The sequence below is a fragment of the Pseudophryne corroboree genome, chromosome 11 (genome assembly GCF_028390025.1).
Source record: "Pseudophryne corroboree isolate aPseCor3 chromosome 11, aPseCor3.hap2, whole genome shotgun sequence".
NCBI classification, from domain to species: domain Eukaryota; kingdom Metazoa; phylum Chordata; class Amphibia; order Anura; family Myobatrachidae; genus Pseudophryne; species Pseudophryne corroboree.
In genome coordinates this window covers 357,807,806-357,834,378 of record NC_086454.1, presented here as the reverse complement: position 1 = coordinate 357,834,378, position 26,573 = coordinate 357,807,806, and positions in this window count along the sequence as shown.

The following is a 26,573-nucleotide window of genomic DNA, read 5'->3' as shown; positions in this document are numbered from 1 at the left end:
AGTCACCGTGTCATTATTTCATGGTATTAAGGGTATGAAATGTTTTACTTTTAGAATGGAGGTCCACACATTATCATTAGGAGGTTTATGGCAGTCACTAGGAATTTCTCTTTAATGTATGGCAGAACTTATGAAGCTCTCTGCATTGTTTGTCAGTCAGTGGTTATGGGCAGTATGGTGATTATTGGGAAGCTCTCTGGATTTTTTGGTGGTCACTGGGGTGCTCTGTGTATTGTATGCCGGTCACTGGAATGATCTATGTATTGTTGTTAGTCACTAGGACACTGTATGTACTGTGCATTGGTCACTGGGATGGACTCATTATTGTATGATAATCACTGGGATGCTCAGTGTAATGCAAGGTCATTACTCGGATGCTCTATGTATTGTATACAGATCTCTAAAATGCCTGCTGTTTGTCTACCACTTCATGTTATATTGGCCTCGTCTACCACTAACAAGGTTAGAGATGGGATGTGGTTATGTGACGGTCACATTACCGATGCTGATTAGCCTGCCGGTCGGCATGTCGACCAACAGGAACTATTCCCACTCCTGGGTGTCCATGACACCTATAGAGTGGGAATTGCACCTGTGGTGCCCCCACCGGCCATCTAAAAGCCAGGATCCCGGAGTCAGTATAGTGACTGGCGGTCTCCCAACCACTGGTCATCCGAACCCAACCCCTAGAGATAATGGTGTACTAATCCCGCCTACTTTTGTAGACATGACCAGTTTAAGTTCCCAATATGCTGCTTTTAAAACCACCCGGGTATATAGCTGCAAAACTGTAATTAAAACCAGAGCTTTAAGCTTGTTCATCATACGTTGCATCAACTCTGTTTCTTTTCTCTCTTTTTTTAACATGAAAGGCGAGTTCTGTCTCAGCACAACAAGCATAAGAGGAATCTGAGCTGCCAGCAGCAAAATCTTTAAAAGGACTGGCTTGGTATTTCCAAGATCAAATATAATGCACAGCTACTGCGGCCTGCGATCAATAATGCCCAATAATACAGCATTTTGTTGCAGTGCTCACAATAAACATAATGATCAAGAGAAGTATCCAAGCCTTAAGTGCTGCTGAGGCGGAGATCTCTTCCAAGTGTGGTTTAAAGGAGCCAGTGAATGTCTCTATCAAATAGCCGCGTTTCAGGGCTAATTATCTCTGCATAGGATTTTAAAAGAAAGTTATCAAAGTCTGATGATCATCAGTGTCTGAACTACTGTGGGGGCAGAGATTGTGGCCTCTAGGGGGCCTAGAGGTGTGGGGGCCTGGCAATAAGGGATGTCGGTCTCTGTAGGAGCCTGGGAGTGCAGGGGAGACGCGATCAAATGACTACACACCTGCAGATAGTACATCCCAAGCCCCATATAGAATCTAGGGGTCTATGTACTAACTAATCCTTGGGGAGAGACAAAGTGGAGAGAGATAAAGTACCAACCAACCAGCTCTTAACTGTCATTTTTCAAACACAGCCTGTGACATGGCAGTTAGGAGCTGATTGGCCGGTACTTTATCTCGGTCCCCTTTATCTTTCTCCAAAACTTAGTACATAGAGCCGTCAGTGAGCAACAATATGTTCTAAGACCATCCAGTGAGCGAGGCAATGAGGGGCAGGAAAATGGTACATGAATGTGGCACTTCATAAATGCTATGCCAGTCATGTATCCTAAGCATGGGGGTCATTCCGCGTTGTTCGCTCGTTGCCGATTTTCGCAACGGAGCGATTAATGCGAAAATGCGCATGCGCATGGTACGCAGTGCGCATGCGCTAAGTATTTAAGCTCAAAACTTAGTAGATTTATTCACGGCAGAACGAAAAACTTTGAGTTTCAGTGATCAGAGTGTGATTGACAGGAAGTGGGTGTTTCTGGGCGGAAACTGGCTGTTTTCTGGGAGTGTGCGGAAAAACGCAGGCGTGCCAGGATAAAACACGGGACGAAACGGGCTGAGCTGATGGCAGTGTAGGAGTAAGTCTCGAGCTACTCAGAAACTGCTAAGAATTTTCTATTCGCAATTCTGCTAATCTTTCGTTCGCAATTCTGCTAAGCGAAGATACACTCCCAGAGGGCGGCGGCCTAGCCCGTGCAATGCTGCTAAAAGCAGCTAGTGAGCGAATAACTTGGAATCACCCCCCATGTGTAGAGGTGGGGGTTTTCTGGGCAACTGGAAACCCCCTAAGTTAGATCCGTAAAGGCTCTTTCCAAATATATCCCCTCATTCTTGGTAAACTTTTTTTGTTTTTGTTCTAAATGTTGCCTTTTTGATCTCGATTAGGAATGTTTGTGGCATTTTAATGTTTCTATTACATCAGTCTTCTCTTGTGTTTTCTGTAACCTGCACTAATTCTACTCTATGGCCCTAATTTACAGTAGGATATAATGAATTTTGCATGCTGGATTTAAGAGTAAAATGATGGCAGCAAAACTTCTGCCTAACCATATATTTTAAGTTGCTCATCATTTGTTGACATTTTTAAGAACAATTTATTGAGGAGGAGATATATCAAAGCTTGGAGAAAGATAAAGTGGAAAGTGATAAAGGGGGAGATATATCAAAGCTTGGAGAAAGATAAAGATAAATTAGAAAAAGATACGTTAAGTTCCAACCAATCAGCTCCTAACTGTCATTTGTCAAACACAGCCTGTAATAAGACAGCAGCTGATTGGCTACCTCTCCAAGGTTTGATGCATCTCACCCTATGTATGAAGATGACATTTATGTTACACATATTTCCTTGCCTGCTTGTCGATGCAAACTTTCTAGCGAGGACAAAAGGATAAGTTGTCAAAACATCCAATCAGCTCTAGATATCATTTACCTGGTACATTCTATGGGGTATATTTACTAAGATTCGTGTTTTCCGGTTTGAGGTCAAAATTCAATCACGAATGACATCGAAAGTGTAAATATGCAACTTTTTGAATTGATTACGACTAATTTACTAAACTGCCGTATTCTGCATTTTCGGGTTTTCCGATGTCGATGTCATTCGGTTTTTTTGGCAGTGTTTTACGTGAGTGACTTGTAAAACACTGCCGACTTTAATACAATGAATCTCGGCCGGATCTGAGAGATCTGTGCTGGGCTTCATTGTGCACCTTGTTAAAAAAAAAAAATATGTTTAAATGTTTAAAAAAAATTGCGTGGGGTCCCCCCTCCTAAGCCAAACCAGCCTCGGGCTCTTTGAGCCGATCCTGGTTGCAGAAATATGGGGAAAAAATGGACAGGGGTTCCCCCATATTTAAACAACCAGCATCGGGCTCTGCGCCTGGTCCTGGTTCCAAAAATACGGGGGACAAAAAGCGTAGGGGTCCCCCGTATTTTAGAAACCAGCAACGGGCTCCACTAGCTGGACAGATAATGCCACAGCCGGGGGTCACTTTTATACAGTGCCTTGTGGCCGTGGCATCAAATATCCAACTAGTCACCGCTGGCCGGGGTACCCTGGGGGAGTGGGGACCCCTTCAATCAAGGGGTCCCCCCCCCAGCCACCCAAGGGCCAGGGGTGAAGCCCGAGGCTGTCCCCCCCATCCAATGGGCTGCGGATGGGGGGCTGATAGCCTTTGTTCAAAGTGAATGATATTGTTTTTAGTAGCAGTACTACAAGGCCCAGTAAGCCTCCCCCGCAAGCTGGTACTTGGAGAACCACAAGTACCAGCATGCGGCGGAAAAATGGGCCCGCTGGTACCTGTAGTACTACTACTAAAAAAATACCCCAATAAAGACAACACACACACACCTTGAAAGTATAACTTTAATACATCCATCCACACCTCCATATACACATACTTACCTTATGTTCCCACGCAGGTCGGTCCTCTTCTCCAGTAGAATCCATGGTGTACCTGTTGAAAAAATTATACTCACATAAACCAGTGTCTTAGGCTCCTCGGTAAATCATTTTGTAATCCACGTACTTGTAAAAATTAGAGATGAGCGGGTTCGGTTCCTCGGAATCCGAACCCGCCCGAACTTCATGTTTTTTTTCACGGGTCCGAGCGACTCGGATCTTCCCGCCTTGCTCGGTTAACCCGAGCGCGCCCGAACGTCATCATGACGCTGTCGGATTCTCGCGAGACTCGGATTCTATATAAGGAGCCGCACGTCGCCGCCATTTTCACACGTGCATTGAGATTGATAGGGAGAGGACGTGGCTGGCGTCCTCTCCATTTAGATTAGAAGAGAGAGAGTGAGATTGATTTGAGACAGAGACACTTGATTTACTGGAGCTTAGGAGTACTGTAGAGAGTGCAGAGTTTAGTAGTGACTGACCACAGTGACCACCAGACAGTGCAGTTTTATTTAATATAATCCGTTCTCTGCCTGAAAAAAACGATACACAGTGACTCAGTCACATACCATATCTGTGTGCACTGCTCAGCCCAGTGTGCTGCATCATCTATGTATATATCTGACTGTGCTCACACAGCTTATAATTGTGGGGGAGACTGGGGAGCAGTGCCAGTTATAGGTTATAGCAGGAGCCAGGAGTACATATTATTAAAATTAAACAGTGCACACTTTTGCTGCAGGAGTGCCACTGCCAGTGAGACTGACCAGTGACCTGACCACACTGACCACCAGTATAGTTAGTAGTATACTATATTGTGATTGCCTGAAAAAGTTAAACACTCGTCGTGTGACTTGTGTGGTGTTTTTTTTTTTATTCTATAAAAAACTCATTCTGCTGACAGACAGTGTCCAGCAGGTCCGTCATTATATAATATATACCTGTCCGGCTGCAGTAGTGATATATATATATTTTTTATATCATTATTTATCATCCAGTCGCAGCAGACACAGTACGGTAGTTCACGGCTGTAGCTACCTCTGTGTCGGCACTCGGCAGTCCGTCCATAATTGTATACCACCTACCCGTGGTTTTTTTTTCTTTCTTCTTTATACATACATACTACATCTCTTTATCAACCAGTCTATATTAGCAGCAGACACAGTACAGTAGTCCACGGCTGTAGCTACCTCTGTGTCGGCACTCGGCAGTCCATCCATAATTGTATACCACCTACCCGTAGTTTTTTTTTCTTTCTTCTTTATACATACATACTACATCTCTTTATCAACCAGTCTATATTAGCAGCAGACACAGTACAGTACGGTAGTCCACGGCTGTAGCTACCTCTGTGTCGGCACTCGGCAGTCCGTCCATAATTGTATACCACCTACCCGTGGTTTTTTTTTCTTTCTTCTTTATACATACATACTACATCTCTTTATCAACCAGTCTATATTAGCAGCAGACACAGTACAGTAGTCCACGGCTGTAGCTACCTCTGTGTCGGCAGTCCATCCATAATTGTATACCACCTACCCGTGGATTTTTTTTTTCTTTCTTCTTTATACATACTACATCTCAATATCAACCAGTCTATATTAGCAGCAGACACAGTACGGTAGTCCACGGCTGTAGCTACCTCTGTGTCGGCACTCGGCAGTCCGTCCATAATTGTATACCACCTACCCGTGGTTTTTTTTCTTTCTTCTTTATACATACTACATCTCATTATCAACCAGTCTATATTAGCAGCAGACACAGTACGGTAGTCCACGGCTGTAGCTACCTCTGTGTCGGCACTCGGCAGTCCATCCATAATTGTATACCACCTACCCGTGGTTTTTTTTTCTTTCTTCTTTATACATACATACTACATCTCATTATCATCCAGTCTATATTAGCAGCAGACACAGTACAGTACAATAGTCCACGGCTGTAGCTACCTCTGTGTCGGCACTCGGCAGTCCATCCATAATTGTATACTAGTATCCATCCATCTCCATTGTTTACCTGAGGTGCCTTTTAGTTGTGCCTATTAAAATATGGAGAACAAAAATGTTGAGGTTCCAAAATTAGGGAAAGATCAAGATCCACTTCCACCTCGTGCTGAAGCTGCTGCCACTAGTCATGGCCGAGACGATGAAATGCCAGCAACGTCGTCTGCCAAGGCCGATGCCCAATGTCATAGTACAGAGCATGTCAAATCCAAAACACCAAATATCAGTAAAAAAAGGACTCCAAAACCTAAAATAAAATTGTCGGAGGAGAAGCGTAAACTTGCCAATATGCCATTTATTTTTTTTCTTTGCGTCATGTGCTGTTTGGGGAGGGTTTTTTGGAAGGGCCATCCTGCGTGACACTGCAGTGCCACTCCTAGATGGGCCCGGTGTTTGTGTCGGCCACTAGGGTCGCTTATCTTACTCACACAGTCAGCTACCTCATTGCGCCTCTTTTTTTCTTTGCGTCATGTGCTGTTTGGGGAGGGTTTTTTGGAAGGGCCATCCTGCGTGACACTGCAGTGCCACTCCTAGATGGGCCCGGTGTTTGTGTCGGCCACTAGGGTCGCTTATCTTACTCACACAGTCAGCTACCTCATTGCGCCTCTTTTTTTCTTTGCGTCATGTGCTGTTTGGGGAGGGTTTTTTGGAAGGGCCATCCTGCGTGACACTGCAGTGCCACTCCTAGATGGGCCCGGTGTTTGTGTCGGCCACTAGGGTCGCTTATCTTACTCACACAGTCAGCTACCTCATTGCGCCTCTTTTTTTCTTTGCGTCATGTGCTGTTTGGGGAGGGTTTTTTGGAAGGGACATCCTGCGTGACACTGCAGTGCCACTCCTAGATGGGCCCGGTGTTTGTGTCGGCCACTAGGGTCGCTTATCTTACTCACACAGCTACCTCATTGCGCCTCTTTTTTTCTTTGCGTCATGTGCTGTTTGGGGAGGGTTTTTTGGAAGGGACATCCTGCGTGACACTGCAGTGCCACTCCTAGATGGGCCCGGTGTTTGTGTCGGCCACTAGGGTCGCTTATCTTACTCACACAGCGACCTCGGTGCAAATTTTAGGACTAAAAATAATATTGTGAGGTGTGAGGTATTCAGAATAGACTGAAAATTAGTGTAAATTATGGTTTTTGAGGTTAATAATACTTTGGGATCAAAATGACCCCCAAATTCTATGATTTAAGCTGTTTTTTAGGGTTTTTTGAAAAAAACACCCGAATCCAAAACACACCCGAATCCGACAAAAAAAATTCGGTGAGGTTTTGCCAAAACGCGGTCGAACCCAAAACACGGCCGCGGAACCGAACCCAAAACCAAAACACAAAACCCGAAAAATTTCCGGCGCTCATCTCTAGTAAAAATAAAAAAACGGATACCCGACCTCTCACTGAAAGGGGACCCATGTTTTGACATGGGTCCCCTTTCCCCGAATGCCTGGAACCCCCTCTGACTTAAGTCCAAGAAGGTTCCATCAGCCAATCAGGGAGCGCCACGTTTGGCACCCTCCTGATCGGCTGTGTGCTCCTGTACTGTATGACAGGCGGCACACGGCAGTGTTACAATGTAGCGCCTATGCGCTCCATTGTAACCAATGGTGGGAACTTTCAGGTCCGCGGTGAGGTCACTTTCGGTCAATCGCTGACCTGAAAGTTCCCACCATTGGTTACAATGGAGCGCATAGGCGCTACATTGTAACACTGCCGTGTGCCGCCTGTAAGACAGTACAGGAGCACACAGCCGATCAGGAGGGTGCCACAACGTGGCGCTCCCTGATTGGCTGAAGAAACCCACTTAGACATCAGTCAGAGGGGGTTTCTGGCATTCGGGGAAAGGGGTCCCATGTGAAAACATGGGGCCCCTTTCAGTTCGTGGTCGGGTGTCCCGTTTTTTTATTTTTACAAGTACGTGGATTACAAATGGATTATCCGAGGAGCCCTCTACACTGGATTTGGTGAGTAGGATTTTTTCAACAGGTACACCATGGATTCTACTGGAGAAGAGGACCGACCCTCGTGGGAACATAAGGTAAGTATGTGTATATGGTGGTGTGTATGTATGTATTAAAGTTATACTTTCAAGGTGTGTGTGTATTGTTTTTATTGGGGTATTTTTTTAGTAGTAGTACTACTACAGGTACCAGCGGGCCCATTTTTCCGCCGCATGCTGGTACTTGTGGTTCTCCAAGTACCAGCTTGCGGGGAGGCTTGCTGGGACTTGTAGTACTGCTACTAAAAACAATATTCATTACTTTCAACAAAGGCTATCAGCCTCCCATCCGCAGCCCATTGGATGGGGGGGACAGCCTCGGGCTTCACCCCTGGCCCTTGGGTGGCTGGGGGGGGGACCCCTTGATTGAAGGGGTCCCCACTCCCCCAGGGTACCCCGGCCAGGGGTGACTAGTTGGATATTTGATGCCACGGCCGCAAGGCACTGTATAAAAGTGACCCCCGGCTGTGGCATTATCTGTCCAGCTAGTGGAGCCCGGTGCTGGTTTCAAAAATACGGGGGACCCCTACGCTTTTTGTCCCCCATATTTTTGGAACCAGGACCAGGCGCAGAGCCCGGTGCTGGTTGCTTAAATATGGGGGAACCCCTGTCAATTTTTTTCCCATATTTTTGCAACCAGGGCCGGCTCAAAGAGCCCGAGGCTGGTTTGGTTTAGGAGGGGGGACCCCACGCATTTTTTTTGTGGAAAAATTATAACATTTCCCACCCCTTCCCACTGAAATACATGCACGGATCTCATGGATCCGTGCATGCCTATACAAACACGGGATAAAAAAGCAGGTCTGTTTTTTTTTAGCACTTTTTCACGATTTGTATTTCATCACGGCAGTGTTTGGCTATTGTCGGCAGTGTTTGTGATTTGCACTTTTTAGTAAATTCCCGATTTCTACCAAATTGCAAGCGTATTTGACCGATGGTGTATTGATTCGTGATTTTTTCCTAGGACTTCCAAAATATTACGAATGCCCTCATCACTGCCGTGATTTTTGCTTAGTAAATTACCGAGATGACACTTTGAAGAAAAAACGGCATCTCGGTCAAAATCGGGACCTTAGTAAATATACCCCTATGACTTGAGATGTAAAATATGATTGGTTGCTATGGGCAACTTCTCCGATTGGCCTCTTTAGGAGGTTTGATACCTCTCCTCCTATGTACCTCTTCTAGAGGACAGGTATGAACATGGTCATTAAGGGTTAAGCAAAACTTATTATTAATATTATTATTGATAATTAAAATACGTATTGAAGGTTAATAGTGTGCTCTCTATCTGAATATGTTATCACTGAATGTCCATTATAATAACAGAACAGAACGTCTCATTGTTACTACAGAAGTGGAGCAGACATGTCACTCACTGGAAAACACATCCGCTACAGAAAGCCCAAATATCACCCTTCTGCCTGTAATGAGAGAACAGATAGCATGACACATAATGTATTTCTCGGCAAAGCGGAGCACTGGAAGACGGAATGGGACTCAGCAAATTGTGCTCAATTTGTAAACAAAACATATTTGTCTCCCGACACGTCGCCCGCGTAGAATAAAACACGTTTTACTCTCATTTCTCTTAGCAATGTTTATCATTTATGACAAAGGATTTTTTTCACTTGTACTGTACGTAATGAAGAGTCAAGTGTACGAAATTATTTCTGTGTCACGCACAGCGGCAGAAAGCTGGTTTTATATACTCATTACAGTAACATCACTTGGAGATTAAGGGAGTCATTTAGACTGGATCGCTGCAGCGATCGCAGTCTGAATTACTGTGTGCGCACCCCGGGGGCCCAGTGTAGTGCTATCAGCATCTCACTGGCTACGATCGCCTCTTCCTGATTGACTGTGTGACGTCACACGCAGCCGCTCCGACCTTGAACGCGGCGGGTAGCTTCCTGCCAGCGCACAGGAGCTGCGCTGGCAGGGAGCTACTCGTCAGGTACAAAACATCGCCGACGTGCGATGCTTTTGAACCTGTGTGGGGGATTAGGGCAAGACATGTGGGGCGGACTAGCCCTGTGCTGGGCGTCCCCCAACATGTCAGAGTAAATGATCGTAGATGTGTTAAATTTTGCACCTCGATGATCAACTCTGATACCCCTTTTCCACCAGCTCAAAAAACACGGGTAAATGCACGGGGACAGGCATTTACCTGTGTTTTTTGCTAGTGGAAAAGGGTTCTCCCGCAAAAACCCGGATCAAGTGACCCATGAATCCTACCTGGGTAGCTACCTGGGTAGTGTCACAACTGAGGGCCTGAGCTGACGGGAGGCAGCCTCAGTTGTAGGGGCTGAGATGTACCAGAACCTGGGAGGTTGTATCAGACCCCTGGACATGTAAGTAACATGAATAATAACTGCCCGAAGGCGTGACCACGACAACTTGGATAAAAGTCAATGATGTTTATTATGACAACTCCGCAACACAGCAGCAGTAAAAGAAAACGTAAAAGTCAGCAAATAATAAATACAGTTCCTGGGTACTACAGGATGGCAGGAGCCACAGGGCACTGGTAGTGTGAGATAGTTCTTATAATCTTCTAGATGGAAAGTCCTTACCAGGCCCGACTGTAGCAATGGAGATAACCCAGGATTGTGCCAGCTGGTGTTCCAGGAAAAGCTGGGTTGCTGAAGATAAAACAGCTGCTGTGGATACTGGCTGGAACCAGACTGTTGTTAGCACGGAGTGGATACTGGCTGGAACCAGTTAAATAATAGATGAACTTGGGAGCGATGAAATATGAACTGAAATGTAGAACTTGAGAGCGGAGAAATAATAATACCGGTGGAGAGTGGTAAAGTGTAGAAAGGACACCGGCCCTTTAAGGGAAGCTGTACTCTGCTGAAAGCTGAGCTGGAAGCAGGTAATGTTGTAGCTGGAAACAGATGAATCCACAATGGATTGGAGAGTCAGGCTACACCGCAGGTGGAATGCTGGTGCGGGTCTCTATGGTGGAAGTCTTGAGACAGGAGCTGGAACCTGGAAGACAATCACAGGAGAGAGACAAACAGGAACTAGGTTTGACAACCAAAGCACTGACGCCTTCCTTGCTCAGGCACAGTGTATTTATACCTGCAGCAAGGAAGGGATTGGCTAGGCAATTATGCAGATTAACAATACTGACAACAGATTGGAGGAAATGATCAGCTGACAGAATCCAAGATGGCTGCGCCCATGCAGACACTTGGAGGGAAGTTTGGTTTGTAATCCATGTGGTAATGAAAACAGTAATGGCGGCGCCGGCCACTGGAGACAGGAGACGCCAGGCTGACAAGTGCACATCCAACCACGCGGACACAGCGGAGGCCGCGGCTGACGTAATCGCCACTCTGACACTCTGCATGCAGAAGCTCAGGGACGGCGGCGGAGGCCGCGGGAGACGCCATGCCAGATGTAATATGGCGTTACTGTGACAGCGTCTCAGAGAGACAGGAGAGGATGCAGGAATGTGAACATTAGGATAACAGATGGGATCCGGTCCTGGAGCGCTGAGCCAGCCTTAGGAGGCATCTGATGGGTAAGAAATGGCGTCCAGATACCCGGATCGTGACAGCACCCCCCCCCCCTTTAGGAGTGGCCCCAGGACACTTCTTTGGCTTTTGAGGAAACTTGGAATGGAATCTCCGGACCAAGGCAGGAGCATGGACATCAGAAGCATTGGTCCATGAACGTTCCTCAGGGCCATAACCCTTCCAGTCAATAAGATATTGTAGTTGACCGTAACGGTGACGTGAGTCCAGGATCTTGGCCACTTCATACTCAACGCCTCGTTGAGTTTGGACTTTCGGAGTTGGAGGAAGTGAGGAATGAAACCGATTCAAGATCAGCGGTTTCAACAGGGAAACATGGAATGTCCTGGGTATTTTTAAGAAGGGAGGCAACTGGAGTCTGTAAGCAACAGGATTGATGACTTGTTCAATCTTGAAAGGACCGATATAGCGAGGTGCAAACTTCATACTGGGAACTCTTAACCTCAAATTCTTCGTGGATAACCATACCCGATCACCCACCTTGAGAGCAGGAACTGCTCGACGCTTCTTATCCGCAAACTTCTTGTACCTGAACGATGCCTTGAGCAGAGCTGATCGTACGCTCTTCCAGATATTGGCAAACTGATGCAAGGTGATATCCACTGCGGGAACAGAAGTTGCTGGAAGCGGTTGGAACTCAGGGACTTTAGGGTGGAATCCAAAGTTAGTGAAGAATGGTGTTGAAGCAGATGAAGAATGATACTGGTTGTTATGACAGAACTCGGCCCAGGGAAGTAATTGAACCCAGTCATCTTGAGAGGAGGACACATAGATGCGGAGGAAGGCCTCCAAGTCCTGATTCACCCTCTCGGTTTGACCATTGGTCTGAGGATGGTAAGCCGTGGAAAACTTTAGCTTGACTTGGAGGACTTGACATAAACTTCGCCAGAATTTGGCTGTGAATTGAACTCCTCGATCTGAGATAATTTCTTCAGGAAGACCGTGGAGTCGGAAGATCTCTTGTATGAATACTTGAGCCAACTTGGAAGCTGACGGAAGACCGGTGAGAGGAATGAAGTGTGCCATCTTGGTGAACCGGTCAACTACCACCCAGATGGTATTGAACTTGTTGCACATGGGTAAGTCTGTAATGAAATCCATCGACAAGTGGGTCCATGGTCGACGGGGAACGGATAGTGGAACCAGTTGCCCCGCAGGCGACTGGCGGGATACTTTATGTTGGGCACACTTTGGGCAAGATGCAATAAACTCCAAGACGTCCTTTTTCAGAGTTGGCCACCAATAGGACCTAGAGATAAACTCCAGGGTTTTTTGGATACCTGTATGTCCGGCAAAACGGGAAGCATGGGCCCAATGCATGAGCTTCTTCCTTAGCATCGGCTTCACAAAACTTTTCCCTGATGGGGGCGTAGAGTCCATCCCTACCGTGGAGAATGCCAACGGATTTATAATAGGATGCTTGTCTGAAGACTCTGACTCATTTTCTTGCTCCCATGAGCGGGAAAGGGCATCGGCCTTGCGATTCTGAGAGCCCGGACAGAACTGGAGTTTAAAGTCGAACCTGGAAAAGAAAAGTGCCCATCTGGCCTGACGAGGGTTGAGACATTGTGCGCCCTTCAGGTATAAAAGGTTCTTGTGGTCTGTAAGTATGGTGATTGAATGAGAAGCTCCCTCCAACAGATACCTCCACTCTTCTAGAGCGAGCTTGATGGCTAGCAACTCCTGGTCGCCAATGGCATAGTTGCGCTCAGCTGGGGAGAACTTCCGGGAGAAGAAACTGCAAGGGTGTAAATGGCCATCTTTAGCCCTCTGAAATAACACCGCTCCTACTCCAACGGAGGAGGCATCCACCTCTAAGATGAAAGGAGAGTCGATGTCAGGCTGTTTCAGAACAGGCGCAGAGATGAACCTTTGTTTTAAAAGATGAAATGCTTGCATGGCTTCTTCAGACCACTTGGACGGGTTAGCACCCTTCTTAGTGAAAGCAGTAATAGGCGCCACAATGGTGGAAAAGTCTCGTATAAACTTTCGGTAATAGTTGGCGAACCCTAAGAACCTCTGGACCCCTTTGAGGGTTAAGGGTACCGGCCAATTTTGGATTGCTTGTAGTTTCTCAGGATCCATCTCTAGTCCGGAACCGGACACAATGTACCCTAGAAACGGAATGGACTTGACTTCAAAGACGCATTTTTCTAATTTGCAATAGAGATGATTGACACGGAGACGGGACAGAACCTCTTTAACCCAAAAACGATGTTCCTCTAAATCGTTGGCAAAAATGAGGATATCGTCTAGATAGACCACGACATGACGGTATAGAATGTCTCTGAAGATTTCATTGACAAAATGCTGGAAGACAGCTGGAGCATTGCTCAATCCGAAGGGCATGACGAGGTACTCATAATGTCCGTCACGGGTGTTAAAGGCGGTCTTCCACTCGTCACCCTCACGGATCCGGATGAGATTGTATGCACCTCGCAAGTCCAGCTTTGTAAAGATGGTAGCTCCGCTAACTCTGTCAAAGAGCTCCGTAATCAGGGGTAAAGGATAACGGTTCTTGATGGTAATGTCGTTCAAACCTCTGTAGTCGATGCACGGCCGCAGACCACCATCTTTCTTTTTTACAAAAAAGAAGCCTGCGCCGGCTGGAGAAGAAGAAGGTCGAATGAACCCCTTTGCTAGGTTCTCTTTAATATATTCCTCCATAGAATGCGTCTCAGGCAGAGACAACGGATAAGTTCGGCCTCGAGGTGGAACCTTCCCTGGAACGAGATCAATCGGACAGTCCCATTCTCTATGAGGAGGAAGGATATCAGCAGAAGCTTTACTGAACACATCCGTGAAATCTTGATATGGAGGAGGTGGAACATCAGACGACCTGGGGGAGGAAGAACAGATAGGCAATTGTTATGCACACCAGTGCCTGCAGGAAAGTACTGGTGTCAGAACTGTTATGCACTCCAGTGTCTGCAGGAATGTACTGGTGTTTGAACTGTTATGCAAAACAAATGGACTCACAGACAAACTGGGGAATATGACATAACGTACACAGAAGGTGATAGGGTAACAAAATACACACAAAGTGAACAGAGAAGCCCAGAGGCTAAGGAACTGGGTATCTCCCTTGTATTAGAACTGCTCAGATGTAAAAAGCAAGATGTTGTGTTTTAATACGTAGAGAACCTGAAATGCTGTTGCTAAGGGCAACAGCAAAACCCTAAAGGGTTACCAACGGGTGTGGCAGTAAACTCCTTGGTCAGAGATGGAATGATAGACACAAGGAGAGTCTCCACAATCCTATTTCTTACTTGCAGTGCACAGGTTTTAGCTTACTGCCACTAAACTGACCCCTGACACCTAGCACAGTGAGACAGGATTAGACAGGCAAGTCTTAGAATACAGCCGCAAACTTGCTAGGTTCACAGAGTAGTAACAGAACCCCAGCAAGCTAAACAACTGACTCCAGTCTTACTGCTAGGTCTGGATTGGCAGAGTGTAATACCAAATCCCCAGGCCTATTTGCAGTAAGCAACAAACAAATACAAAGCTACACAGTACTGGCTAACTTTCATGAACTGACTAACCAACAAAGATTCAGCAGCATCTGCTTACCCTGAAAAGAGGCCTTATAAAGCAGGTGCTGTCCACGCCCCACTCAGACCTCACAGACTGTGAGCACAAAAACCAGCACCGGATCCCCTGCCGTGCACAGAGCCTATAACCACTGCACAGCAAAAGACCCGAACCGGAGTATCAGCTGCGCTCAGGTTACTCCACTAGCACTTGTCTCCTGGTTGCCATGACGACGTGGCAGCACAGGGCAGGAGACCCTAACAGTACCCCCCCTCTGACGAGGGGTCAAAGAACCCCTACCACCGGGTTTATCGGGGAACTGCGAGAAGAAAGAGCGTATCAGTCTGGGGGCATGAAGATCACAACTGCGCACCCACGACCGCTCCTCCGGGCCATACCCCTTCCAGTGCACCAAAAATGACAGCCGACCCCGAACCACCTTGGAGTCAAGAATCCTTTCAACAACAAACTCCCTCTGGCCACGTATCAGAAGAGGGGAAGGTCTTCCACTGGAAGAAGGATTACTAATCGCCCGTTTTAAAAGGGAACAATGAAATGTTTTATTGATACCCAAAGAACGGGGCAGATCTAACTGAAATGCCACCGGATTGATAACCCTGGTGATCTTATAAGGGCCGATGAACCGGGGCCCTAACTTATGAGATGGCTGTCTCAACTTCAAATTCTTGGTAGACAACCAGACGAAGTCTCCTAATTTGAAGCTGCAGGGTCTTTTCCGCTTATCAAAAACCCTTTTGGTCACTAATGACACAGACACAAGGGCTTTCTTCACTTTCCGCCAAATACCTCTAAGGACCGAAACCACAGAGGAACCACCAGGCGTGGAGTCCAGGGGGTCAAAAGAATTGGCCTTAGGATGATGCCCATACACACAAAGGAAGGGAGAGATCCCTGTAGCAGAGTGAGCAGCGTTGTTATAGGCAAATTCCGCCATGGACAGATGAGCAACCCAGTCAGTCTGACACTTGGAGACATAACACCTGAGGAACTGCTCCAAGGACTGGTTCACCCTTTCAGTCTGCCCATTAGACTGCGGATGGTAGCCTGACGACAAGCTGACAGAAATCTGGAGATCGGAACAAAATGCCCTCCAGAATTTGGCCACAAACTGGGATCCGCGGTCAGAGACCACATCAAGTGGCAACCCGTGGAGACGCACAACATGCAGCATAAATAATTCAGACAGGCGTCTGGCTGATGGCAGCCCAACCAGTGGAACGAAGTGCACCATCTTCGAAAACCTGTCAACGACAACCCAGATGGCTGTCATCCCCGAGGATTTGGGCAAGTCCACCACAAAATCCATTGAAATGTGGGTCCATGGCTTAGATGGGATAGAGAGTGGATGTAATGGGCCAACAGGAACCCCTCTAGGAGTCTTATTTCGGGCACAGATGTCACATGCCCGAACCCACTGATCCACATCCTTAGCCACCGAGGGCCACCACACCGCCCTAGATAGCAACTCCCGAGTTCTGGCAATACCCGGGTGACCTGCCGACTTCTTGGCATGGAATTCCAGGAACACTCGCTGTCTTAACCTAGGAGGCACAAACAAAAGACCTACCGGAAGGTCTGGAGGAGCCTGCTCCTGTGCTCTGAGGACTAATGATAAGAGGTCCTGGGTAATGCCCACTTTAATACATGATGGGGAAACAATGGGCAACGGCTCCTCGGTGGTCTCCTGGATTGGAGCAAAACTCCGCGAGAGCGCATCAGCCTTGATGTTTTTTGACCCAGGGCGATATGTTATCAAAAAATTAAAGCGAGCAAAAAACAAAGCCCATCGTGCCTGCCTGGCATTGAGACGCTTCGCTGACTCTAAATATGCCAGATTCTTATGGTCAGTGAGAATTGAGACCACAAACTTAGCCCCCTCAAGCCAGTGTCTCCACTCCTCCAGTGCATCCTTAATAGCCAACAATTCCCGGTTACCCACGTCATAATTCATCTCGGCAGGTGAAAATTTACGGGAAAAGTAAGCACAGGGATGAAGGCGATTATCAGACACTCCCATCTGAGAAAGCACTGCCCCAATACCCATCTCAGAGGCATCCACCTCCACCACAAAAGGACGCTCTGGATCTGGGTGTCGCAGCACCTTGGCCGAAACAAATGCCCTTTTGAGACGGGCAAAAGCCGCTTTAGCCTCACAAGACCAGTGAGCAACATCCGCCCCTTTCTTAGTGAGTGCCACCAAGGGCGCCACTATAGATGAAAATCCAGCGATAAATCGTCTATAAAAATTCGCAAAGCCCAGGAAACGCTGAAGCGCCTTCAAACTAGTGGGCTGCACCCAATCCAGGACTGCCTGTACCTTGGAACCCTCCATTTGGAAACCTTCTGGGGAGATAATATATCCTAGAAATGCGATTTGCTGAACTTCAAATTCGCACTTCTCCAGCTTCGCCCCAAGCCGGTGGTCTATGAGTTTCTGGAGGACTAAGCGTACATGCTTCCGATGTTCCTCCAGGGAATGGGAGAAGATTAGGATGTCATCTAAGTATACAACTAAGAATCTATCCAAATATTCCCTGAGCACATCATTCATGAAATCCTGGAAGACTGCCGGGGCATTACAGAGCCCAAAAGGCATCACCAAATATTCATAATGCCCTGAGTGGGTATTAAAGGCAGTCTTCCATTCATCCCCCTCTCTTATTCGGATTAGATTGTACGCACCGCGTAGGTCAATCTTAGAAAAAATGGTGGCAGTACGAAGCTGGTCAAACAAGACCGAAATGAGAGGCAGTGGGTATGAGTTTTTAATCGTGATACGGTTCAATTCCCTGAAGTCGATGCAGGGTCGCAACGAACCGTCCTTTTTACCCACGAAGAAGAACCCCGACCCAACTGGAGACTGTGAAGGTCTGATAAATCCCTTAGCCAAGTTCTCCTGAATGTACTCTGCCATAGCCTGAGTCTCAGGACGTGACAGGGAGTACAACCTGCTCTTGGGAAGCTTAGCATTTGGCAACAAATCAATGGCACAGTCATAGGGGCGATGGGGAGGTAGTACCTCTGCAACTTTTTTGGAGAACACGTCCGCAAAATCTGCATAACACCCTGGCAATCCTGGCAAACTTAGCTGCGAGAGCCTGACTGGAAGGCTCAAGCAACTCCTGAAACAATCAGTACCCCAACTAAGAATCTCCCCAGAGACCCAGTCAAATTGAGGATTGTGGGCCCTTAACCAGGGTAACCCCAACACCAATGGGGCAAAAGTACAGACAGTCACATAAAAGGACAATTTTTCAGAGTGTGTGGCTCCAATAAACAAAGAAATCTGGCTAGTGCAAGAGGTAATTTTACCTTGGGATAATGGTTCCCCGTTTAACCCACAAATCTCAATTTCCGATGCCAAGGGTACTAAGGGAACAGAGTGTTTCAGGGCGAATTGGCGGTCCATAAAAACCCCGTCGGCCCCACTGTCCACAAAGGCCTCAGTCTTGACAGTTTGACCGAGGATCTTCAAGGTCACCGGAATGATAAAAGTCTTCTTGGGAAATTCTGACTTCTGGCCTGACAGGATATTTCCCATCACCCTCAGGCCCTGAAGTTTTCCGGCTTTTCTGGGCATGATACTACCACATGACCTTTATTCCCACAGTACAAACACAACCCCTGCTGTCTCCTCTGCGTCTTCTCACGCGAGGAGAGGCGGGTAGCCCCAATCTGCATAGGCTCCTCAGAAAATTCCTCAGAGTCTGAGGTTCCCTTGGGAAGGAAGGAAATCTCAGTCTCCCTTTCAAGCCTACGCTCTCTCAGCCGTCTATCCACCCGGATGGATAACTGCATGAGCTGATCCAAGCTATCAGGCAAGGGATATTGTACCAGTTGGTCCTTTATCTGGTTAGAAAGACCTCTTCGGTACTGGTGTCTCAGGGCTGGGTCATTCCACTGGGTATCATGGGCCAACCTCCGAAACTCCGTACAGTAAACCTCAACTGGCCTTCGCCCTTGCTTAAGGATCGAAATCTGAGCCTCGGCTGAGGCCGTCTTGTCAGGGTCATCATACAACATGCCCAGTGCCGTAAAAAAAGCATCAACACTTTTAAGCGACGGACAGTCAGGCTGCAACCCATATGCCCAGACCTGTGGGTCTCCTTGTAGCAAGGAAATCACTATGCCCACCCGCTGAATCTCCGACCCAGAAGACTGAGGCCTAAGCCGGAAGTATAGCTTGCAGCTCTCCTTGAAACAAAAGAACTGCGAGCGATCTCCAGAAAAACGATCCGGGAGATTTACTTTCGGCTCCTTAACCCCTGCAGGTGCTGCTGCTGCGGGAGATCCGCCAGCAGCCTGGGAGGTGTGCATTTTAATGGACAAATCATTAAATTGTCGAGTCAGGACCTGCACCTGATCGACCACCTGTTGCAACGTATTTTGAGGGGTATGCTCCATATTCCCACAAAATTTCAACAGGAGTATTGGGCTGCTGAATATGTTATGCACACCAGTGCCTGCAGGAAAGTACTGGTGTCAGAACTGTTATGCACTCCAGTGTCTGCAGGAATGTACTGGTGTTTGAACTGTTATGCAAAACAAATGGACTCACAGACAAACTGGGGAATATGACATAACGTACACAGAAGGTGATAGGGTGACAAAATACACACAAAGTGAACAGAGAAGCCCAGAGGCTAAGGAACTGGGTATCTCCCTTGTATTAGAACTGCTCAGATGTAAAAAGCAAGATGTTGTGTTTTAATACGTAGAGAACCTGAAATGCTGTTGCTAAGGGCAACAGCAAAACCCTAAAGGGTTACCAACGGGTGTGGCAGTAAACTCCTTGGTCAGAGATGGAATGATAGACACAAGGAGAGTCTCCACAATCCTATTTCTCACTTGCAGTGCACAGGTTTTAGCTTACTGCCACTAAACTGACCCCTGACACCTAGCACAGTGAGACAGGATTAGACAGGCAAGTCTTAGAATACAGCCGCAAACTTGCTAGGTTCACAGAGTAGTAACAGAACCCCAGCAAGCTAAACGACTGACTCCAGTCTTACTGCTAGGTCTGGATTGGCAGAGTGTAATACCAAATCCCCAGGCCTATTTGCAGTAAGCAACAAACAAATACAAAGCTACACAGTACTGGCTAACTTTCATGAACTGACTAACCAACAAAGATTCAGCAGCATCTGCTTACCCTGAAAAGAGGCCTTATAAAGCAGGTGCTGTCCACGCCCCACTCAGACCTCACAGACTGTGAGCACAAAAACCAGCACCGGATCCCCTGCCGTGCACAGAGCCTATAACCACTGCACAGCAAAAGACCCGAACCGGAGTATCAGCTGCGCTCAGGTTACTCCACTAGCACTTGTCTCCTGGTTGCCATGACGACGTGGCAGCACAGGGCAGGAGACCCTAACAGCAATACTTTAAACAAACATGTCTCAGCACAGGAGGAACCCCATGCCAGGATTTGCGTAGTCGTCCAATCAATTGTAGGATTGTGAAGACGGAGCCATGGAAGGCCCAGGACCACAGGATGTGTGGCTCTTGGAATCACTAAAAGTGAAATAAGTTCGGAATGAAGAACTCCCACTCTCAGACGAACTGGTAGAGTCCTTAGAGCAATAACTGTATCAAAAATTTTACTGCCATCCACGGCAGTTAAGGAGATGGACGAAGGAAGTCTCTCGGTGGGTAGGGACCACCGTTTAACATAGGCTTCGGTAATAAAGTTCCCAGCTGCTCCGGAATCAAGGAGGGCAATGACGTTCCGATAACGTTGAGCAATTTGGAGCGACACTGGGAGATTACAATCATGAGGAGATGGAGAGGAGATCATTATTCCTAGCCGGCCCTCTCCTGGGCGAGCTAGGGTTTGGAGTTTTCCCGGACGTTCGGGACAGGCATTGATGGTGTGAGACGGAGCTGCACAGTAAAGGCAAAGAGACTCAGAGAGACGTCTTCGGCGCTCAGCAGGAGTTAAACGGGAACGGCCAAGTTGCATGGGCTCATCTTTAGATGGTGACAGTTGACGAGGAGGAGGAGCAGAAGATTTTGGAGCAGATGATCTTCCACGCTCAGTTGCTCTCTCTCTGAAACGTAAATCAACTTTCGTGCAGAGTGAGATTAGCTCATCTAACTTAGAAGGTAAGTCTCTGGTAGCTAACTCATCTTTAATACGCTCAGATAAGCCATGCCAGAATGCAGCATACAGGGCCTCGTCGTTCCATGCCAGTTCGGATGCCAGGATCTGGAACTGTATCAGATATTGTCCTACAGTACGTGACCCCTGGCGTAAACGGAGAATCTCGGATGAAGCTGAGGTTACCCGGCCTGGCTCGTCGAAGATGCGCCTGAATGTTGACACGAAGGCAGTGTAGGAAGATAGCAGGGTGTCGGACCTCTCCCATAACGGTGATGCCCAATCAAGGGCTGAGCCACTGAGAAGAGAAATAATGTAGGCAATTTTTGTACGGTCACTGGGAAAATTGCCAGGTTGTAGCTCAAACTGAATCTCACACTGGTTGAGAAATCCCCTGCAGAATCTTGGAGATCCGTCAAATTTTGCTGGCGTTGGAAGATGAAGACGTGGAGCAGAAATGGGTAAGGTGGGTGGGGTTATAGCTGGAGTCACTGTGGTTGACGCACCAGACGCGCCTGATCCACGGAGAGTTGTCTGAATCCCATCCAGCCGAGTAGAGAGATCCTGGAGACAGCGGATGATGTGGCCCTGTGCAGCCTCCTGATGTTCTAGTCGGGCTGCCAGTTCTTGCATCGGCCTGGCCGCTTGATCCTGGTCTCCGGCTGGATTCATTAGGTCAGTGCTTACTGTCACAACTGAGGGCCTGAGCTGACGGGAGGCAGCCTCAGTTGTAGGGGCTGAGATGTACCGGAACCTGGGAGGTTGTATCAGACCCCTGGACATGTAAGTAACATGAATAATAACTGCCCGAAGGCGTGACCACGACAACTTGGATAAAAGTCAATGATGTTTATTATGACAACTCCGCAACACAGCAGCAGTAAAAGAAAACGTAAAAGTCAGCAAATAATAAATACAGTTCCTGGGTACTACAGGATGGCAGGAGCCACAGGGCACTGGTAGTGAGATAGTTCTTATGATCTTCTAGATGGAAAGTCCTTACCAGGCCCGACTGTAGCAATGGAGATAACCCAGGATTGTGCCAGCTGGTGTTCCAGGAAAAGCTGGGTTGCTGAAGGTAAAATAGCTGCTGTGGATACTGGCTGGAACCAGACTGTATTTAGCACGGAGTGGATACTGGCTGGAACCAGTTAAATAATAGATGAACTTGGGAGCGATGAAATATGAACTGAAATGTAGAACTTGAGAGCGGAGAAATAATAATACCGGTGGAGAGTGGTAAAGTGTAGAAAGGACACCGGCCCTTTAAGGGAAGCTGTACTCTGCTGAAAGCTGAGCTGGAAGCAGGTAATGTTGTAGCTGGAAACAGATGAATCCACAATGGATTGGAGAGTCAGGCTACACCGCAGGTGGAATCCTGGTGCGGGTCTCTATGGTGGAAGTCTTGAGACAGGAGCTGGAACCTGGAAGACAATCACAGGAGAGAGACAAACAGGAACTAGGTTTGACAACCAAAGCACTGACGCCTTCCTTGCTCAGGCACAGTGTATTTATACCTGCAGCAAGGAAGGGATTGGCTAGGCAATTATGCAGATTAACAATACTGACAACAGATTGGAGGAAATGATCAGCTGACAGAATCCAAGATGGCTGCGCCCATGCAGACACTTGGAGGGAAGTTTGGTTTGTAATCCATGTGGTAATGAAAACAGTAATGGCGGCGCCGGCCACTGGAGACAGGAGACGCCAGGCTGACAAGTGCACATCCAACCACGCGGACACAGCGGAGGCCGCGGCTGACGTAATCGCCACTCTGACACTCTGCATGCAGAAGCTCAGGGACGGCGGCGGAGGCCGCGGGAGACGCCATGCCAGATGTAATATGGCGTTACTGTGACAGCGTCTCAGAGAGACAGGAGAGGATGCAGGAATGTGAACATTAGGATAACAGATGGGATCCGGTCCTGGAGCGCTGAGCCAGCCTTAGGAGGCATCTGATGGGTAAGAAATGGCGTCCAGATACCCGGATCGTGACAGGTAGGACACGGGAATGATCCGGGTAGGGTTGTAGTGTAAACGGAAGCCGCGTCGACGCAACACGGCTCCCGTTTACACTATATGGAAGGTCGGCGCTGGGAGATCATGTGATCTCCCAGTGCCGACCCTGCCGTGTCTCTAGCAGCGTCACCAACCCAGCAATATGCCGGGTTGGTGAGCGCAGTGTAGAAGGGGGCTCTAGCACGGGTTGCAGCTCTTTCAGGCTCCCGGCTGCGACCCGTGCTAGATAGTGGAAAAGGGGTATGAATTACCCCCTAAATTTATATGTTGTGCTAGCAGGGCAGGTTTAAGCCTTGGTGGGGGGGAAGGGGGTGGGAGGAGGGGCGGTGTTGTTTATTTGATTGTGCATACTTCCCAACATGACCCATTCCAGTAGGGACATCATGCTCTGCTCCTGGACTTTCCTCTTAATGGGATCAGTACTAAATCCCGCTGGACGGGATCCCGGCGGTCGAAATCCCGACGCCGGAATCCCGACCACACAATCCCGATGGGTGGCGAGCGGAACGTGGCCCCTTGCGGGCACGGTGCCTTGCTACACTCGGCACACTATTATATTCTCCCTCTATGGGTGTCGTGGACACCCACGGAGGGAGAATATGTCGGGATTGTGCTGGTCGGGATTCCGGCGTCGGTATTTCGACCACCGGGATCCCGTCCAGCGGGATCTTGACCGCCTCCCCTCTTAATATATGATCGGCATCACCTGTGTTGAACTATTTAATTGATAAGAAAGGTATTTCAATATAGAAGACAAGGAGAAGGTGGGATCCCAGTGTCACTAACAGATCTCTCCCCTGGTCAAGAACCTGATACTCCTGTGTCTCTGTCTGCACTGCATCTGTCCTTTTTGCATTCTGGATGCCTGGTTCTGCTGCTGCACAAGAGGGAGTGTGAGTGATGTCAGTGTGCTCCAGTTGGGGAGCCCCCTGACATAGGGGGGCCCTGGATACAGTTTCCACTGTGTTCTAGTGCTGTGCCTATAATCTGGCAAAGTGAGGCAGCTGTATAAGCTTTCATATATCACCAAGAGATTGCACATGGGCCCCCCTCTCCTAAGCTGCCCCTAACATCGAAATAAATGACTATCCACTATCGGTTCCTAAAAATTATCAGAAAATGATGATGGGGGAGATGTACTAAGTCTTGGAGAGACATAAAGTGGAGAGCTAGATAAAGTACCCAGGGCCGGCTCTACCATTAGGCAGCTTTAGGTGTCTGCCTAGGGGCGCCAGCTCCTGGAGGGCGCCACTGAATTCATCTAGCAAAAAACTGATGTATGTCTCTGTGGGGGTGATTCCGAGTTGTTCGCTCGCTAGCAGATTTTAGCAGCATTTCACACGCTAAGCCGCCGCCCTCTGGGAGTGTATCTTCGCTTAGCAGAATAGCGAACGAAAGATTAGCAGAATTGCGAATAGAAAATTCTTAGCAGTTTCTGAGTAGCTCCAGACTTACCCCTACACTGCGATCAGTTCAGTCCGTTTCGTTCCTGGTTTGACATCACAAACACGCCGAGCGTTCGGCCAGCCACTCCCCAGTTTCTCCAGACACTCCCGCGTTTTTCCCTGACACGCCTGCGTTTTTCCGCACACTCCCTGAAAACGGCCAGTTTCCGCCCAGAAACACCCACTTCCTGTCAATCACACTACGATCACTTCAACGATGAAAATTCTTCGTTCGGACGTGAGTAAATTTACTAAGTTTTGTGCTAAAATACTTATCGCATGCACACTGCGTACTATGCGCATGCGCATTTTTGCCTTAATCGCTCCGTTGCGAAAATCGTCAACGAGCAAACAACTCGGAATGACCCCCTGTATGCGGCCTCCTCCTTTTACACTGCGCTGGCTGCTGCTGCGGGTCTAATCAGGTGCAGCTACCATTATCAGGCTGTACCACATAGTGTGTCAGCGCTTCCTCTGTGCCGACATGAGTAACATCAAGTCATGTGAAGGCACATAGGATACGGATGTAACTATGGCTCCCAAGGGGCACCCCCACAGCTGCTCCTCATAGCCCTGATGCACCCCCTGCAGGAGGGTTGCACATTAGGGGGCACCGGGTTGAAGCTTTGCCTAGGGTGCATAGAGACCTTGCACCGGCCCTGAAAGTACCAGCCTATCAGCTCCTAACTGCTGTCTGAATCCGGCCCTTTATCATTTTTATGCTTCTGTTTGTTATTAACCTGATTCCTAGCGATCCCATTCAGAACACTAAAGAGAGAGGATTTTGTCTCAGCGTCTGACGGTCTCAGTGCTCGCTTGCCTTGGAAAACAAAAGGCAATAAATAAATTCTAGGCCAAATTACGAGGAGTCAGGACTAATTTCGCTTTTCCTTTCAGTAATAAAGGGCATTTTAGCTGAGGTGACAGGCGAGAGACCTCGGCTGAACTCCGTGAGGCCACAGGTAATAGGAGGCAGTCAACGTGCATTTCAACGAGAGAAACTCCATTCCCTCAGATAATTCCGAAAGGCCGCATACAGGAGATGTCCTAACTCTTCCATCATGAGATCAGGTCGGGTGTTTCGCTGTTTTTCCAACAGAGATTAACTCTCTATCCCTTTGCTAGATTACGCTGAGCTCAGGACTGCGTTGTTACAGAAAGAAAAAAAAAGACTGGTGAAATTGTATTAGAGCTACGCAGGCAACACGAGATTGCCGTCTACTGTAGCTCATGATATATTGGAGACTGGATATGAAGTACTTGTCTGAAGAGTATCAAGCTAGTCTACTATGATATGAAATGGATTGGACCAGAGTTTAGGCCTAATTAGTTTGTGTTTCCACGGCAGATTCATGATATCCAGAGACGTTGCAAAATCTGCAACCATAAACGTTTGGACATCAGTTGAATTCACTAAAAAAGATTCATGTTCTTATTTTTAAGCGTTATTCCATTTTTTAGCAAGTGGAATCATTAGCTTAGTTTTTCACATCATGAATATTGGACATTTTAAAATGAATTGACTTTACTTTATTGCCCCGGGTGATTATAGGTATATCCAAGGTTGAAAAAGGGCCCTTTGTTGGCTCCCACCCTGCCCCTGTTCTGATTGGGTGACCCCTGCTTGGAGGCTCCTAGAATTGTGGGGCCCTGGGCAGCTGCCCAGTGTACCTTTATAAGATGGCGCTGTGAGAATGCACCCATACGGGGCTCTACAGAATACACACACCTGCTGAGCCCCAACCTTATGCTGCTCTATTCGGCGGTCAATAGACCAATGCCGGGATCCGAGGGAGGATGCAATGCCAGCGTCGACATACCGATGCCGCTTGGGATGCCGACGTCACATTGCTGACAGCCAGCATCCCTATCGTCCTCACTGGCGTCCTGCTGCGCGTGGGGGCAGGGGGGGGGGTAAGTTTAGGCAGGAGCAGGGATGGGAAGGTTAGGGTTAGGTACCGGGGAGGGTGGGTTAGGTTTAGGCACTTAGAAGTGGAGGTTCAGGTAAGGTATCAAGCAGGGAGGGATTAGGTATAGGCAGCGGGGAAAGGAGGGTTAGGGTTATGCACCAAGCAGGGAGGGATTAGGTATAGGCAGTGGGGAGGGTTAGGGTTAGGCAGCAG